Below are 14,489 nucleotides of genomic sequence, written 5' to 3'. Positions count from 1 at the left end.
AGAGTTTGACTTCTTCTCTTCCAATTTGTATCCCTTTCATTCCTTGCTCCTGCCTGATTGCTATGGCAAGAACTTCCAACACTATGTTGAATAGTAATGATGATAGTGGGCAGCCAGCCCTGTCTAGTACCTGATCAGAGGGGAAATGCTTCCAGTTTTTCACCATTAAGTATGATGTTGACTCTAAGTTTGCTATATATAGACTCCACTATCTTCAGGAACTTTCCATCTATTCCCATTTTTTTGTAGTGTGTTAATAATGAAAGGATGTTGGATTTTGTCAAAGGCTTTCTCTGCATCTATTGATATGACCATGTGGTTTTTGGTCTTGCTTTTATTGTTGTGCTGTATCACACTGATTGATTTTCGTATATTAAACCAACCTTGTATACCTGGGATAAACCCACTTGGTCATGATGAACATTTTTTTAATTACTACTCTATCTAGTTGGCTAGAATTTTGTTCAATATTTTAGCATCTATGTTCATCAGAGTATTGGTCTGTAGTTTTCTTTTTTGATTGTGCCCCTGTCTGCTTTTGGTATCAGAGTGATGTTGGCTTCATAGAAGCTGGAAGGGAGTATTCCAGTGTCTTAAATATTCTGGAAGACTTTTAAAAGTAGAGGTATTAATTCTTCTTTGAAGGTTTTATAGAATTCATTTGTAAAACCATCTGGGCCAGGACTTTTATTCTTGGGAAGGTTTTTGATAACAGTTTCAGTTTCATTAGCTTTGATGGGCCTGTTCATGTTATCTAGTTCCTCTTTATTTAATTTTGGAAGTTGGTATATCTTTAGGAAATCATCTATTTCTTCCAGGTTCTCTAGCTTGGTAGCATATAGTTGTTCATAGAAGCCTCATATAATGTGTTGAATTTCTGTCGTGTCTGTTTGATATCTCCTCTTTCATTTACAATCCAATTTATTTGGTTCTTCTCTCTTTTTTGTTTTGTGAGTCTGGCTAAATATTTCTCAGTTTTTTTCACTCTTTCAAAGAACCAACATTTACTGTCATTAATCTTTTGTATGGTTTTCTTATTTTCAATGTTATTTCTGCCCTAACTTTAGTTATTTCTGGTTGTTTTAGGGTTCTTTTGTTATTCTTCTTCTAGGCCTGTAATGTGTGCAATCAGGTTGTTTACTTGTGCTTTTTCTTGTTTCCTAATGTGTGCTCTCTTTCTCTTTCTATCTGAACAAATCAACCTGGAGTGGTGAAGCCCTCAAGATGCCAAAATTGACAGGTTATTGTCTGGGAAGATGATGTCATGGCTGGAAAAAGGGCTATAAAGCTGGATCAGGGAAGCGAGTAGCTGGAAAAATTGTATAAATATTATTGACTATAAACCTCATCGATTAAATGTCTCAAACTTTTGATGCATAGACCATAAGCTGAGTATATTTTCCTTCAATCTAAGCATGTAAGATTTCAAATTGGTAATCAGATTGAACTTTAACAGTGGGCTCATTTGTTAATACTTTTATTTTATTTTATTTTATTTTATTTTATTTTATTTTGCCTCCAGGGTTATTGCTGGGGCTTGGTGCCTGCACTGTGAATCCACTGCTCCTGGAGGCCATTTTTTTTCCTTTTTGTTGCTTTTGTTGTTGTTATATTTATTGTTGCCATTTATGTTGTTGTTGTTGGATAGGACAGAGAGAAATGGTTAGAGAAGGGGAAGACAGAGAAGAGGAGAAAAAGATAGACACCTGCAGACCTGCTTCACTGCTTGTGAAGTGACTCCACTGCAAGTGGGGAGCTGGAGGCTTGAACCGGGATCCTTACGCTGGTCCTTGCGCTTTGTGCCACATGCGCTTAACCTGCTGTGCTACCACCCGACCCCAATACATTTCTAATAATAACTTATTCTTTGAAATATTGACTCTCCTAAAAGCTTAGACCAGGGAGTGCTGAAGCAACCAGTGGTGTTACTTTATAAGACACAGCTATATATAAATAACACCAAAGGATATAAATTATGGTGAGGTCATGTATGATACAGTAAATCCTAACAATGGTATTTTCAAAGTTAAACCAATTGCCAAGTAATTTGATTATAGCTCAAACCGGGATCCTTATGCTGGTCCTTGCGCTTTGTGCCACCTGCGTTTAACCCACTGCGCAACAGCCCGATTCCCATAATTCCTTAATTTCATTCCAGGTGGTTCACTTCCTAACAGAGCCCCAAACCTAGATATAGACCAAGTCTCATGAGATAGGGCATATGCACACATGTATCCATAAACTAGGGCAAAATATAGACCTTAAAGCAAAAGTGCACAATAGTTTTCAGTGAGCCAGTAAATGCAGCAAGACAGTGGAAAGACCCAAAAAAGACACCTTGAAGTCATAATGAAATAGTTTCTACCTAGACCTAGATGCCCTCCTCACCTACATCCCACTATACTTCAACCAGGGTCACTATCACCTGGACCCTTAATTTGTATGTCTTTATAGGTGAGAATGAGCTCATTTACTATATTAATTTTTCCTTTATTTCAGAGCACCTATAAATTGTCTGTATAGCTACTTTGTCTACTTCTCCATTCTAATATTGACCTTTTTTTTCTTACTGATTTGAAAGAGTTCTTTGTACATCAAGGAAATTAATCTTTGTAATAAGTTTTCCAATGCAGTGTCTTTTTTTGTAATTTGGTAGAACAGAGAGAAATTGAAAGGCAAAGGAGAGATAGAATGAGAGAGGGAGAGAGAGAGAGCAAGAGTGAGAGAGACCTGCAAAACTACTTCAAAACTCATGAAACTTCCCCTGCAGAAAGAGGACAAGGGGCTTGAACCTGCATCCTTGAGCATATGTGCCCTCAGTGAGGGTGAACCACCAACCAGGCCTGCCAGTGACGCTTTCTTTGTGGTCATCTGTCTTTAAAAAATGATTCTTTTCCTAATGATTTTTAAAAATATATTTTAATTGTATTTCTTTGATAGATATTGAGAAGGGAGGTGGAGGTATAGAGATAGAGAAAGACAAGGAGACACCTGTAGCCCTACTTCACCACTTGTGAAGCTTTCCCTCTGCAGATGGGGACCAGGGGTTTGAACCTGGGTCCTTGTGTGTGCTTAATCAGGTGCGTACCACCTGCCCCTTCTAATGTTTTTTTTTTAAATCTAGAGTTAAGCATATCAAATTAGAACAAAATGAGAGTACCATATGCTTCTGGTCATTTGTTTACTAGTTTGTTTCAATTGCTAGATATGGGGCTTGTGGACAGGCATGATATTTGCTGATCTTTTAATCTTTATATTTAACATTCTGTCCGCACATGGGATCTTCAAATTAATTTGTCAAATGAATCTTGAATGAATGTATTTAAAAGGTCACATATTATCTTTTAGATAAAACAGAGGAGGCTGTCCTAATTTGCAGTGTGGTTGGTCTCATGCTTGGCAACTATAACAAAACTAATGTTTCTGTTGCCTTTTCAAAAGTCACATATCAATAAAATGCAAATGTGATTTTTCTGCTTGGCTTTACTTTTTAATTCATTTTTACAAATAAAACCAAAGCCACACAAATAAGTACTACAATAATTTATTATTGGGGGACACTTTGTTCTCACCAACTAGGTCAAGAAGAAAAACACCAACCATCTCAAAATCTATTCATTAAAAAAAATAATAATAACCTCTTCTCTTTTCCTCCCAAACAGCTTCTTTCTAAGCTTAATAGTATCCACTGTTCAATATTCATGTTATATAATTCTGTATGTTGTCCAATATAGTTATGCCATTCTATATCATTATACATTTTATGTTATACATTCTAGACTATAATTAGTATTGTCAATTTTACCTGTGTACCAATAGGATTTTTCTATCCTATTAAAATTAATTAATCATAATTAGATTAGACTGTGTCCTGGTGTTAGTTCTTCTTCGTTGATATTTTCAAGTTCATAGAGCATTTTATCAGGCCCTGGTTGTGGGGAAAGATATTTTCTGCTTGTTTTCCAGTCTGAATTCACTTTACAATTTCTTTTCTGTCTTATAGAATTAGATAAGACCTCAAGTATGTTAGGTGTAAATGACAACAGAAGTTTTTTTTTTTCTTTACTGATTTTCATTATTATCTTCCATCTACTGGTGTTGGGTTTCCTTGGCCTTTCTTTTTCTAGTTCCTTGAGTTATCCAGTGAGATTACATGAGTTCTGTGCTTATTTTCTCTTGTGTTCCTGGATGGTTAAGAGTTTCCCCCCTTAGTGACACCTGAGCTGGGTTCCAAATATTCTATTGCTCATATATTTATTTTCATTCATTTCCAGGAACATTTTAATGTTGTCTTCAACTTAGTTGTTAAATAGGGTCTGCTGAATTTCCATAGATGGAGAATTTCTCAAGCTTTATGTTTGAGTGTTAGTTTAATTCTACTGTGGTCTGAGAAGATGCGTAGAGAGATTTCACTGGTTTTGAATTTATTGATGCTGCCTTTGTTGCCTCAGATGTCCTCTATTCATGCAGATGTTCCATGAGGGCTTGAGAAGAAGGAGTATTCCAGTTTGTTGGGTTGAAGAGTTCTAAAGGTGTTCAGCTGGTCTAATATATAGATCTCTTTATTTAATGCCTTTGTTTATTGGTTTTCTTCCTAACTGACCTGTCTATATGGGAGAATAGAGTGTTCAGACCTCCCAGTATTATTATTATTTGTGCTATGATTTTTTTTTCTATTCAGAATCCTTCTTTGTACTAGGGAGATTAATGGTTTAGAGTAAATATAGTCATTGGTACATGTGTAAAGTTTCTCAATTTTCTGCATAACATTATCACCCTCAACTTACGTTCTCCTCCACCATCATGCACCAAGACCTGAAAAATGTCCCCCCCCCCAAACAGTTCTTTACTTTGATGCAATACATCAACTCCAGTCCAAATTCTGCTTAGTATTTTCCCTTCTGTTCTTATTTCTCAACTTCTGTCTATGAGTGGATCATCCCTTCTTCATACTTCTCTTTCTAGTTTATCTCGCTTAACTTGATTCCCTCAACCTCCAAGATGAGGTGAAGAAGGTGAATTCCCCATTTTGAATAGCTGAGTAGTATTCTGTTGTATATTAGACCACAACTTTCTCAGCCACTCATCTATTCTTGGACACCTAGGTTTCTTCTAGGTTTTGACTATTACTAATTATGCTGCTATGAACATAGGGGTTTGTATTGGATGCTATGTTTTACTTTATCTCACAGTAAAAAGTTAAAAAGTTAAACTTCATATCCAGCCAAAGACTTAACAGTATTCTTTTTACTTTATGAAATTCTTTGTCTGCATTGCACTTTTGGTCTCTTTGTAGTCTGCATTAAAAATTGTATCTATACTTAAATTTTTACTGAATTCTAACTCCTTAGTTGTTTCAGTCATCAAGCTGGTTTAACTTGGTAGGATTTATTTTCCTTGTCTTGTGGTCCAAGAAATTTCTCTTGGCAGTACATTAGGATTATGTCATGATCCACCATGGCATTTTCTCTTTCTTTTTGTTAATTTGTTGTTGTTGTTGTTATTGGTTTGATTTTTGTTTTCCTGGAGGCAAGAAAGAGAGAGAGAGGAATGACAACATTGAAGATTCCCTAAGTACAGTGGAACTGAGGTTAGAACCTGAGTCAAGCACGTGGCAAAGAAATGTCATACACAAGTGCAAGGGGTTTACAGATCACGAATCATGTATCTACATCTCATGGTTTCCATAGGTTCAAAGAACTGGTTCACTTGTCCCCACTTGTTTCTACAGGAGCACAACTTTGATGCATAATTATTTCTAGAGATCCTGCCTTCTTGATGTAATATCCACACTTTTTGTTATTTCAGGAAGATTTCCTTGAATTATTCCTACTTTAACATGCCTTCTGATGCTCTTGGTTTGCTTTCAGGGAGCCTACTCTTTGTTTGTTGGATTCTTTTCCTGACTCTGATCATTGTCAATTTCCCCAGAATTTTTTTTCTCTGTTTTGGAAAAAAAAAAAAACTCTAAAGGAAAACAATTGATATTTCACTGGTGTCATGTTCAACGATCCCCCTCTCCTGCTCCTCATGAAGTTCACTCTTCTGGGGCATCTGGTTTCTGTTTGCTCATACTCTTTCAGCAGCTGTTTTCTGACAGCAATACTTTTTTTTCTCTCTAAATGCTCAATTCCTGCTGTATTGTAATTCTCATTTTGGCTAAACCGCACACTCCTTCCCACTTTCCTCCTTCTGAGACCAGCTGCCCACTGAATCCATGACAACTGTGGACGGCCCTCCTACTCGGGGTGACACTGTCCTCCCAGTCTCCATCATGAACACTGCATCTCACTCTGGTTCAGAGTTCCTGATTGCTTTACCCTGCCCTGTGTGAGTTCATGTATTCATTCAGCCCGGGAGGGTGATCAGTTATGATTCCTACAAGAACTTTTCCTGAAACAGAACCTTCCATCTTTTTTTACTGGTCTAACCTTCGACATGGTCTTTTCACAAAACTTCTAGTCTAGATAACCTGAACTTAATGCTCCATGTGAATAATTGATCTTAAATGCAAATACAACTCTAAACACATTTCTGCTCACAGTAAAAACTCTAACTGCTCCCCATTGTCTTGATAATGAATCATATTTAGCTTGAGAGCTGCCTCCCTCTCTAGTTGGATTTCTCATCAATTTCAACCTTGCGTTTTACACTGTAAAGTACTGGTACTGGGCTGCTTCTCATTTCCTGTACACAGCATGCCTTTTCACACTTTGTTTATTTCTCAAGCTGCTGCTTCTTCTTGCTAGGAAGCTCCAGCCCCCCAGCCCCCCCCACCCCGCCTACTATCTTGTATTTCAAAATTGAGCACATAGATGATCTTCTCCAGGGAACATTTTCTGAATGCCCAATCCTAGCCATCTTCAGTGCCAACATCCCACCCTATGGCTCTTTTTGTGTCTGGAAGTTAAGTATTTACTGCATGGCATTGTTCTTCTCATAGATAGTGTAATAATTTTTATTGGGGTATTAATGGTTTACAATAAATACAGTTGTTGATACATGGGTAAATTTTTTTCAGTCTTTTGAAAAATATTCTCACTCCTAACCTAGGTCCTCCTCCACCATCATGATGCACCAGGACCTGAAACCCACCCCCATCCCCACAGATTTTTACTTTAGAGCAATATACCAAACCCAGTTCAAGCTCTACTTTGTCCCTTTTTGAACCTCTTTCTTAACTGCTGTCTACGTGGGGGGATCATCCCATCTTCATCCTGTGCTTTTTGGCTTATCTCACTTAACACGATTGCTTCAAGCTCCATCCAAGAGGAGGTGATGAATGTGACTTCATAATTCTTAATAGCTGAGTAGTATCCCATTTTGTATATAGACCACATGTTCTTGGACATCTAGGTTGCTTCCACATTTGGGCTATTGCAAATTGTGTTGCTCTGATCATAGATATATATGTTGGTCATCATTTCTCCTTTGGCTTGTTCTGCTTCTGTTTCTATCCGTGTCACGCCAGGTTCCCCTGCACTGCTTAATGCTGTGGTCTATTTACATAATCATTGTTTTGTTTGAGACCCGCCCTGGTTTAATCCCCATTGGTTTAATCCCCATTGGTTTAATCTCCATTGGTTTAATCCCCATTGGTTCAAGCTCTTTTTCCACTCCGCCCCCTTATCCTATCCTACCACTTCCTTCCTGGAAAGTATAAATGCATATGTCTCTTCATGGTCTTAAAGATGGAAGAACACTAAATATCAGTGAGCACAACCCTTTTCATTTTACAAATGAGAAATTTGAAGTACATGAATGATCCTGAATTCAGACCAAGCTTGGCTTTCAGTCTGGTATAACCTTCAGGAATGTCATTCCAGAATGATTGCTAAGTTATAAGAGTATTTTAACCTGGCATTTTCTACTTTAAAATTCAGCTATGGTGTGTGTGTGTGTGTGTGTGTGTGTGTGTGTGTGTGCAGGATGGAATTATACACTTGATATCTTATAATCTTGAAGTCCACGAATAACCAAAGTATAGAAAGAGCTCACCAAACTCAGCAACAACAACAACAAAATGACTCCATCCAAAAATAGGGAGAGGATATGAACAGAATATTTACCATAGAAGAGATCCAAAAGGCTAACAAACATATTAATGCATGTTGATGGTCAGAGAAATGCAAATAAAGAAAACAATGAGATAGCACTTCACTCCTGTGAAAATGTTACACATCAGAAAAGGTTGCAGCAACAAATGCTGGAGAGGTTGTAGGAACAAAGGAACCCTCCTGCATTGCTGGTGGGAATGTAAATTGGTCCAACCCCTGTGGAGAGCAGTCTGGAGAACTCTCAGAAGGCCAGAAGTGGACCTACCCTATGATCCTGTGATTCCTCTCCTAGGGATAGATCCTAAGGAACCAAACACACCATCCAAGAAGATTTGTGTATAGCCATGTTCATAGCAGCACAATTTGTAATAGCCAAAACCTGGAAGTGACCCAGATGTCCAACAAGAGATGAGTGGCTGAGCAAGTTGTGGTCTATATACATGATGGAATACTGCTCAGCTATCAAAAATGGTGAATCCACCTTCTTTACCCCATCTTGGATGGAGCTTGAAGAAATCCTATTAAGTGAGCAAAGTCAGAAAGAGAAGGATGAGTATGGAATGATCTCACTCATAGGCAAAAGTTGAGAAACAAGATCAGTAAGGATAACACTAAGCAGAACTTGGACTGGAGCTGGTGTCTTGCACCAAAGTAAAAGAATCCGGGGTGGGATGGGGGAGGAGGGTTCAGGTCCTGGAACATGATGGCAGAGGAAGAACTAGTGGGGGTTGAATTGTTATGCGGAAAACTGAGAAATGTTATGCATGTACAAACTATTGTATTTCACTGCTGAAGGTAAACCATTAAGCCCCCAATAAAGAAATTAAAAGATATATCAGGATATGAGGCTGGAAAGATATCTTAATGATTATGCAAAATACTTCTGTGCTTTAGGGCCCAAGATCCCATATTCAAGCAGCAGTACCACAACAAACCTAAATTGAACGACGCTCTTGTAATAAATAAATAAGTAAATAAAACCGTGGATTAAAAATGAAGAAGTCTGGACCCTACTTCACTGTCACTAATTTTCTTTTTTTTAAATAATATTTATTCATTCCCTTTTGTTGCCCTTGTTGTTTTTATTGTTGTAGTTATTGATGTCGTCATTGTTGGATAGGACAGAGAGAAACGGAGAGAGGAGGAGGAGACAGAGAGGGCAAGAGAAAGACAGACACCTGTAGACCTGCTTCACTGCCTGTGAAGCGACTCCCCTGCAGGTGGGGAGACGGGTGCTCAAACCGGGATCCTTGAGCTGGTCCTTGTGCTTTGCGCCACCTGCGATTAAGCCTCTGAGTTACAGCCCAACTCCCTGTCACTAATTTTCATCTCTGAGACTGCAGAGAAGTAACTTGTAAATGACTTGAAAACTAAATTCTCCTCTACAACATAAAATACCATTACCCCTTATAAACACTGCAGTAAAATTCAAATAAGAAACCACCCAGGAGACGGGTGCCTTCACTGTGGTGTTAAAGAAATACATTTAATGTTTGCTCTCTTCATCTTGCTACAGAGAGTAATAACTTGCATGATAAACCTTCCCAGTATTTTCTTCCTGTTTTTCACAGTTTGGAGCTGCGATTGTTTATTTCCATGACTTAGCACAAAGATAAAATAATTCTCCTTGAAATATAGGAATCATTTCACAGCTCCACTTCAGTGCAACTGGGGTTTTTCTCTCCAGGCTGTGAAGTTTTGCACCATTTCTTCTGAAATTCACTGCTGACTTGGACAGCCGGCCTATTTTTTCAGTGGGAGTTAACAAGTGCCTTTCTCAGAGAAGTGTTGACTGGAGGGGAAGCGGGGCTTTCACACTGACTCTCCCAGGTAATCTTTCCCTCTAGCCTTGTCTCAACATTTGGGGAGGGCTTCTGGGTACTCTGGGATGATTTCCATTTTCACTTCTGGAAAGGTGATTTAAATCCTCCATTTTCTTGAAAGTACAGTAAATGTAGGATTTCTCTGTAGGGGCAGAACCTGAGTGAGAAAGATTTCTCTGATTCATTTTGCTCTCATGCACAGGGAATTTGTGGAGCTAAGATACTATAAGCCATCCTGGGGATAAACAGGAAGATGAGTGGTCTGGTCAACAAGAGATTGGTCCCAAGAGTCAAGAATTGGTATCTCAGAATCTCTGCTTCCTTCTGTTATTCCTTTTTTTTTTTTTTCTTCATGGTGTCATATGAAAACATCATTGACTGACCTCCCTAGGACCAAATTTTATTGATTTTTATTTAAATTATTTGATTATCTTTATTTATTTATTGGATAGAAACAGCCAGAAAGGAAGAGGGGAAGGAGAGATAGAGAGGGAGATAGAATGAGAGACACCTACCTGCAGGGCTGCTTCACTATTTACAAAGACTGCCCTCCCCCCACAGGAGGAAACTGGAGGCTTCAACCAGGTTCTTATGCATTATAACCAGGTGCACTACCACCTAGCCTTGGAACCAAATTTTCTATTCTTCACTGAGAGACAGAGAAAGAAAGAGAGAGAGAGGAGAGAGAGAGGAGAGAGAGAAAAGAGAGAATGAGATAGAGGGGAGTTTATGATTTTGCCATCCTGAACATACCTGATCCCACCTGATGACTGAAGCTAAGCCGTGTTGGGTCTGGTGTTGGGTCTGGTTAGGGGTTCGGTGGAAGAGAGGGCACAGACACCATGGCACTGCCCCAACACCCATGCAGCACCCCTGGTGAATTCTATGGTATCCTCAGATGGTGCCAGTGTTGAAATCTGGGCTTTTCCTGGTGAGGTACCTGTCAGCTGCTTTCAGTATCCTACCCCTCTTTTAATGATACAGATGCTAATTTGAGGGCATGTAAGGACTGGGCACACAGAACCCAGCACTTTTACCTGTTCAGCAATATGCAGGACACTTTCAACTTAGGCCTACTTTCCATTCCCTTTATCCACCTCACCCTTTTTTATGGGGTTAGGCTTTTTGCTTCAGAGAATTTTCTTCTCCTTCTTTTCCTTCTCCTTCTCCTTCTCTTCTCTTCTCTTCTCTTCTCTTCTCTTCTCTTCTCTTCTCTTCTGTCTCCATCTCCTCTTCTTCTCTTCCTCCTCTTCCTCCTTTTTCCTTTTTCTTCTTCTCCTCCTTTTTCTCCTTCTCTTCCTCCTCCTTCTTCTTTGCCTTCAGGTTTATCATGGGGCTCAGTTACTGCACTCTGAATCCACTTGGATAGGATAGAGAAAAATTGAGAGGGGTGGAGGAAATAGATGATAGATAGATAGATAGATAGATAGATAGATAGATAGATAGGTGATAGATAGATAGGGACCTGCAGACCTGCTTCAACACTTGTGAAGCAACTCCTGTGCAGGTTGGGAGCCAGGGGCTTGAACCCAGATCCTTGCATGGGTCAGTCTAGATAATTCATCAGAGGGATTTTCCCACCCTCCACCCCACTATTCCCACCCACTTGCTCCAGCAACCAAGATCTGTGAGGACTGAAGGTAAATTTTTACATTTCAATAATGGGAACTGTGACAGTGAGGGGCTGTGCCTTGGTTAAGCCTCACTAGGCTCCGGGTGCACACGTGAGCCAAGAAAATCACTGTGAAGCAGGTGAGTCAGTACCTTGCCCCTGGATAGCCACCTTCACCTGGCCTTTAAGAAAGCAGCTGTTCTCTCACAAAGGGTCTTATATTTTCTTCCTTTTTTATTTGTTTTTCCTTTTGTTGTCCTTGTTGTCTGTTTTATTGTTGTTGTAGTTATTGTTGTTGTTATTGTAGTTATTATTGTTGTTGGATAGGACAGGGAGAAACGGAGAGAGGAGGGGAAGACAGAGAGGGGGAGAGAAAGACAGACACCTGCAGACCTGCTTCACCGCCTGTGAAGCGACTCCCCTGCAGGTGGGGAGCCGGGGCTCGAACCGGGATTCTTATGCCGGTCCCTGCGCTTTGCGCCACTTGCGCTTAACCCGCTGCGCTACCGCCCGACTCCCTATTTTCTTCTCTTTTTTGTAGTTTTTAATTTTTATGTATTTATTTTTAATTTTTTATATTTATTTATTTATTCCCTTTTGTTGTCCTTGTTATTTTATTGTTGTAGTTATTATTGCGGTCGTTGTTGTTGGATAGGACAGAGAGAAATGGAGAGAGGAGGGGAAGACAGAGAAGGGGAGAGAAAGACAGACACCTGCAGACCTGCTTCACCGCCTGTGAAGCGACTCCCCTGCAGGTGGGGAGCCGGGGGTTCCAACCGGGATCCTTACTCCGGTCCTTGCACTTTGCGCCACCTGCGTTTAACCCGCTGCGCTACCGCCCGACTCCCTTTTATTTTATTTTTATTGGAGACAGAGAAATTGAGAAGGGAGAGGGAGAAAGAGGGAAAGACACACCTGCAGCCCTGCTTTACCACTCATAAAGCTTTCTCCCCTGCAGGTAGGGACAAGGAGCTTGAACCCAGGTCCTTGCACACTATAGTGTGTGTGCTGAGGCAGGTGCGCTGCCACCCGACCCCCTTATATTCTCTTTATAAAAGTGTGTTTTGATTTACTGAAGTTGGTAGGATTTAGTGCTCAAGTCCCCTGTTCCCCACTTGCAGGGGGTAAACTATACAAGTGGTGAAGCCGGGCTGCAAATGTCTCTCTGTCTGTCTCCCTCTCTCCCACCCATTTCTCTTTCAATTTTGGGCTGTCTTTAGCCAATAATTAAATAAATGCAATAAAAAAACATTTAACTACATGGTTAATTCCTGAATGCCTTGATTCCTTTCCTTTAAGTAGGGGGAAGGAACAATGGACTTTGCTGAGGATCCTCACCCCAACCTTAAGCGCAATGAGTTAGACGGTGGGGAGGCAGTTGTGGTGGGGTACCAGGTTGCCATTACTTCCTGGTGAAGGGACTCTGTTCTCACTGTCACTGCCCAAGGACAGAGATACCTTTTTACATGATGTGTGTTTGTGACTTTTGTCAGCTTCACACCTTGTTACAAGTGTTCACAGTAAATTCTCCAGTGCTGTCATGAGGCAGTCACAGTTGACAACTGGTCATTCCTTCAGCTCCCAAGAACAGCCTCACACACACACGTGTATAAATAAGGATTCTACCTTGATTCTTTCTGGCACATATCAGCAGATCAGAGTAGCATGCCTTTGTGTTATTCCAACACCAGGAGGTCAGATCAGTCCACTCAAATATTAGTGGGGCCAATTACTCCAAGAATCTAGTAATTCATAATAAAAAGGGCCTGATCTGTCAGTAGTTCCTTTGAATATCCCATAGGAATCTTGCTTAGAAAACCCTTCATTATTTTTTCCCTCCAGGGTTATTGCTGGCGCTCGGTGTTGGCACTACAAATCCACCTCTCCTGGTAGCCATTTTTTCCATTATATTGGATATGACGGAGAGAAATTTAGAGAGAAGGAATAGATAGAGCGGGAGAGAGGAAGATGGGCACCTGCAGACCTGCTTCACCACTGGTGAAGCTTTCTCCCTGCAGGCAAGGAGCAGGGGCTCGAACCTGGGTCATTGCACAGGTCCTTGCACTACATACTATGTGTGCTTAACCCGGTAGGCCATTGAGCAGCCTCGAAAAGCCCTTCAATCTTGGAGGATATTCTCTAGGTATTAAAGATAAACATGTGGGAGTCCGGCAGTAGTGCAGCGGCTTAAGCGCACTTGGCGCAAAAAGCAAGAACCAGCATAAGGATCCAGGTTCGAATCCCCGGCTCCCCACCTGCAGGGAAGTCGCTTCACAGGAGGTGAAGCAGGTCTGCAGCTGTCTGTCTTTCTCTCCCCCTCTCTGTCTTCCCCTCCTCTCTCCGTTTCTCTCTGTCCTATCCAACAACAACGACCGCAATAATAACTACAACAATAAAACAACAAGGACAACAACAATAAAACCAAGGGCAACAAAAGGAAATAAGTAAATATTAAAAAGGGAAAAAAAGATAAACAAGTGGGGTTGCTGGAGGAAGGCTTATCCAGTAGAGTACACAGGTTACAATGCACAGAGACTGTGGTTCAAGTCTCCAGTCCCCACCTGCACGGAAGAAGTTTCACCAACAGAGCAGCAGTGCTGCGGGAGTCTGATCACACCTTCCATTCTATCTCCCCTTCTTTCTCAATTTCTCTCAATTCAAGCAAATTAAAGTAATAAATGAATAAATATAAGACAATCTAAAACTAAATGAGTTCTATGAGGTATAGATGTGAGAGACTTGGTTAATCAATTTTGCTAGATTGTTTCATTTTTAATTATGTAATTTCCAAAAAAAAAAAAAACAAAATCTACTAAATCTCAACACTTACCTAAGTAAATGAGGGTAAAATAATCCATGAAAAAAAATAACATTCATCAAGATTTGTGTCTTTTGTTGTTGTTATTGTTGTTTGTTTGTTTTTTACATTGAGCCAAAATATACTTCTGAAAGTGGACAATCTGCTTTTGGAATTGTAGGATGAAATGGAATATTGCT

The sequence above is a fragment of the Erinaceus europaeus genome, chromosome 3 (genome assembly GCF_950295315.1).
Source record: "Erinaceus europaeus chromosome 3, mEriEur2.1, whole genome shotgun sequence".
NCBI classification, from domain to species: domain Eukaryota; kingdom Metazoa; phylum Chordata; class Mammalia; order Eulipotyphla; family Erinaceidae; genus Erinaceus; species Erinaceus europaeus.
This window is presented reverse-complemented; position numbering follows the sequence as displayed.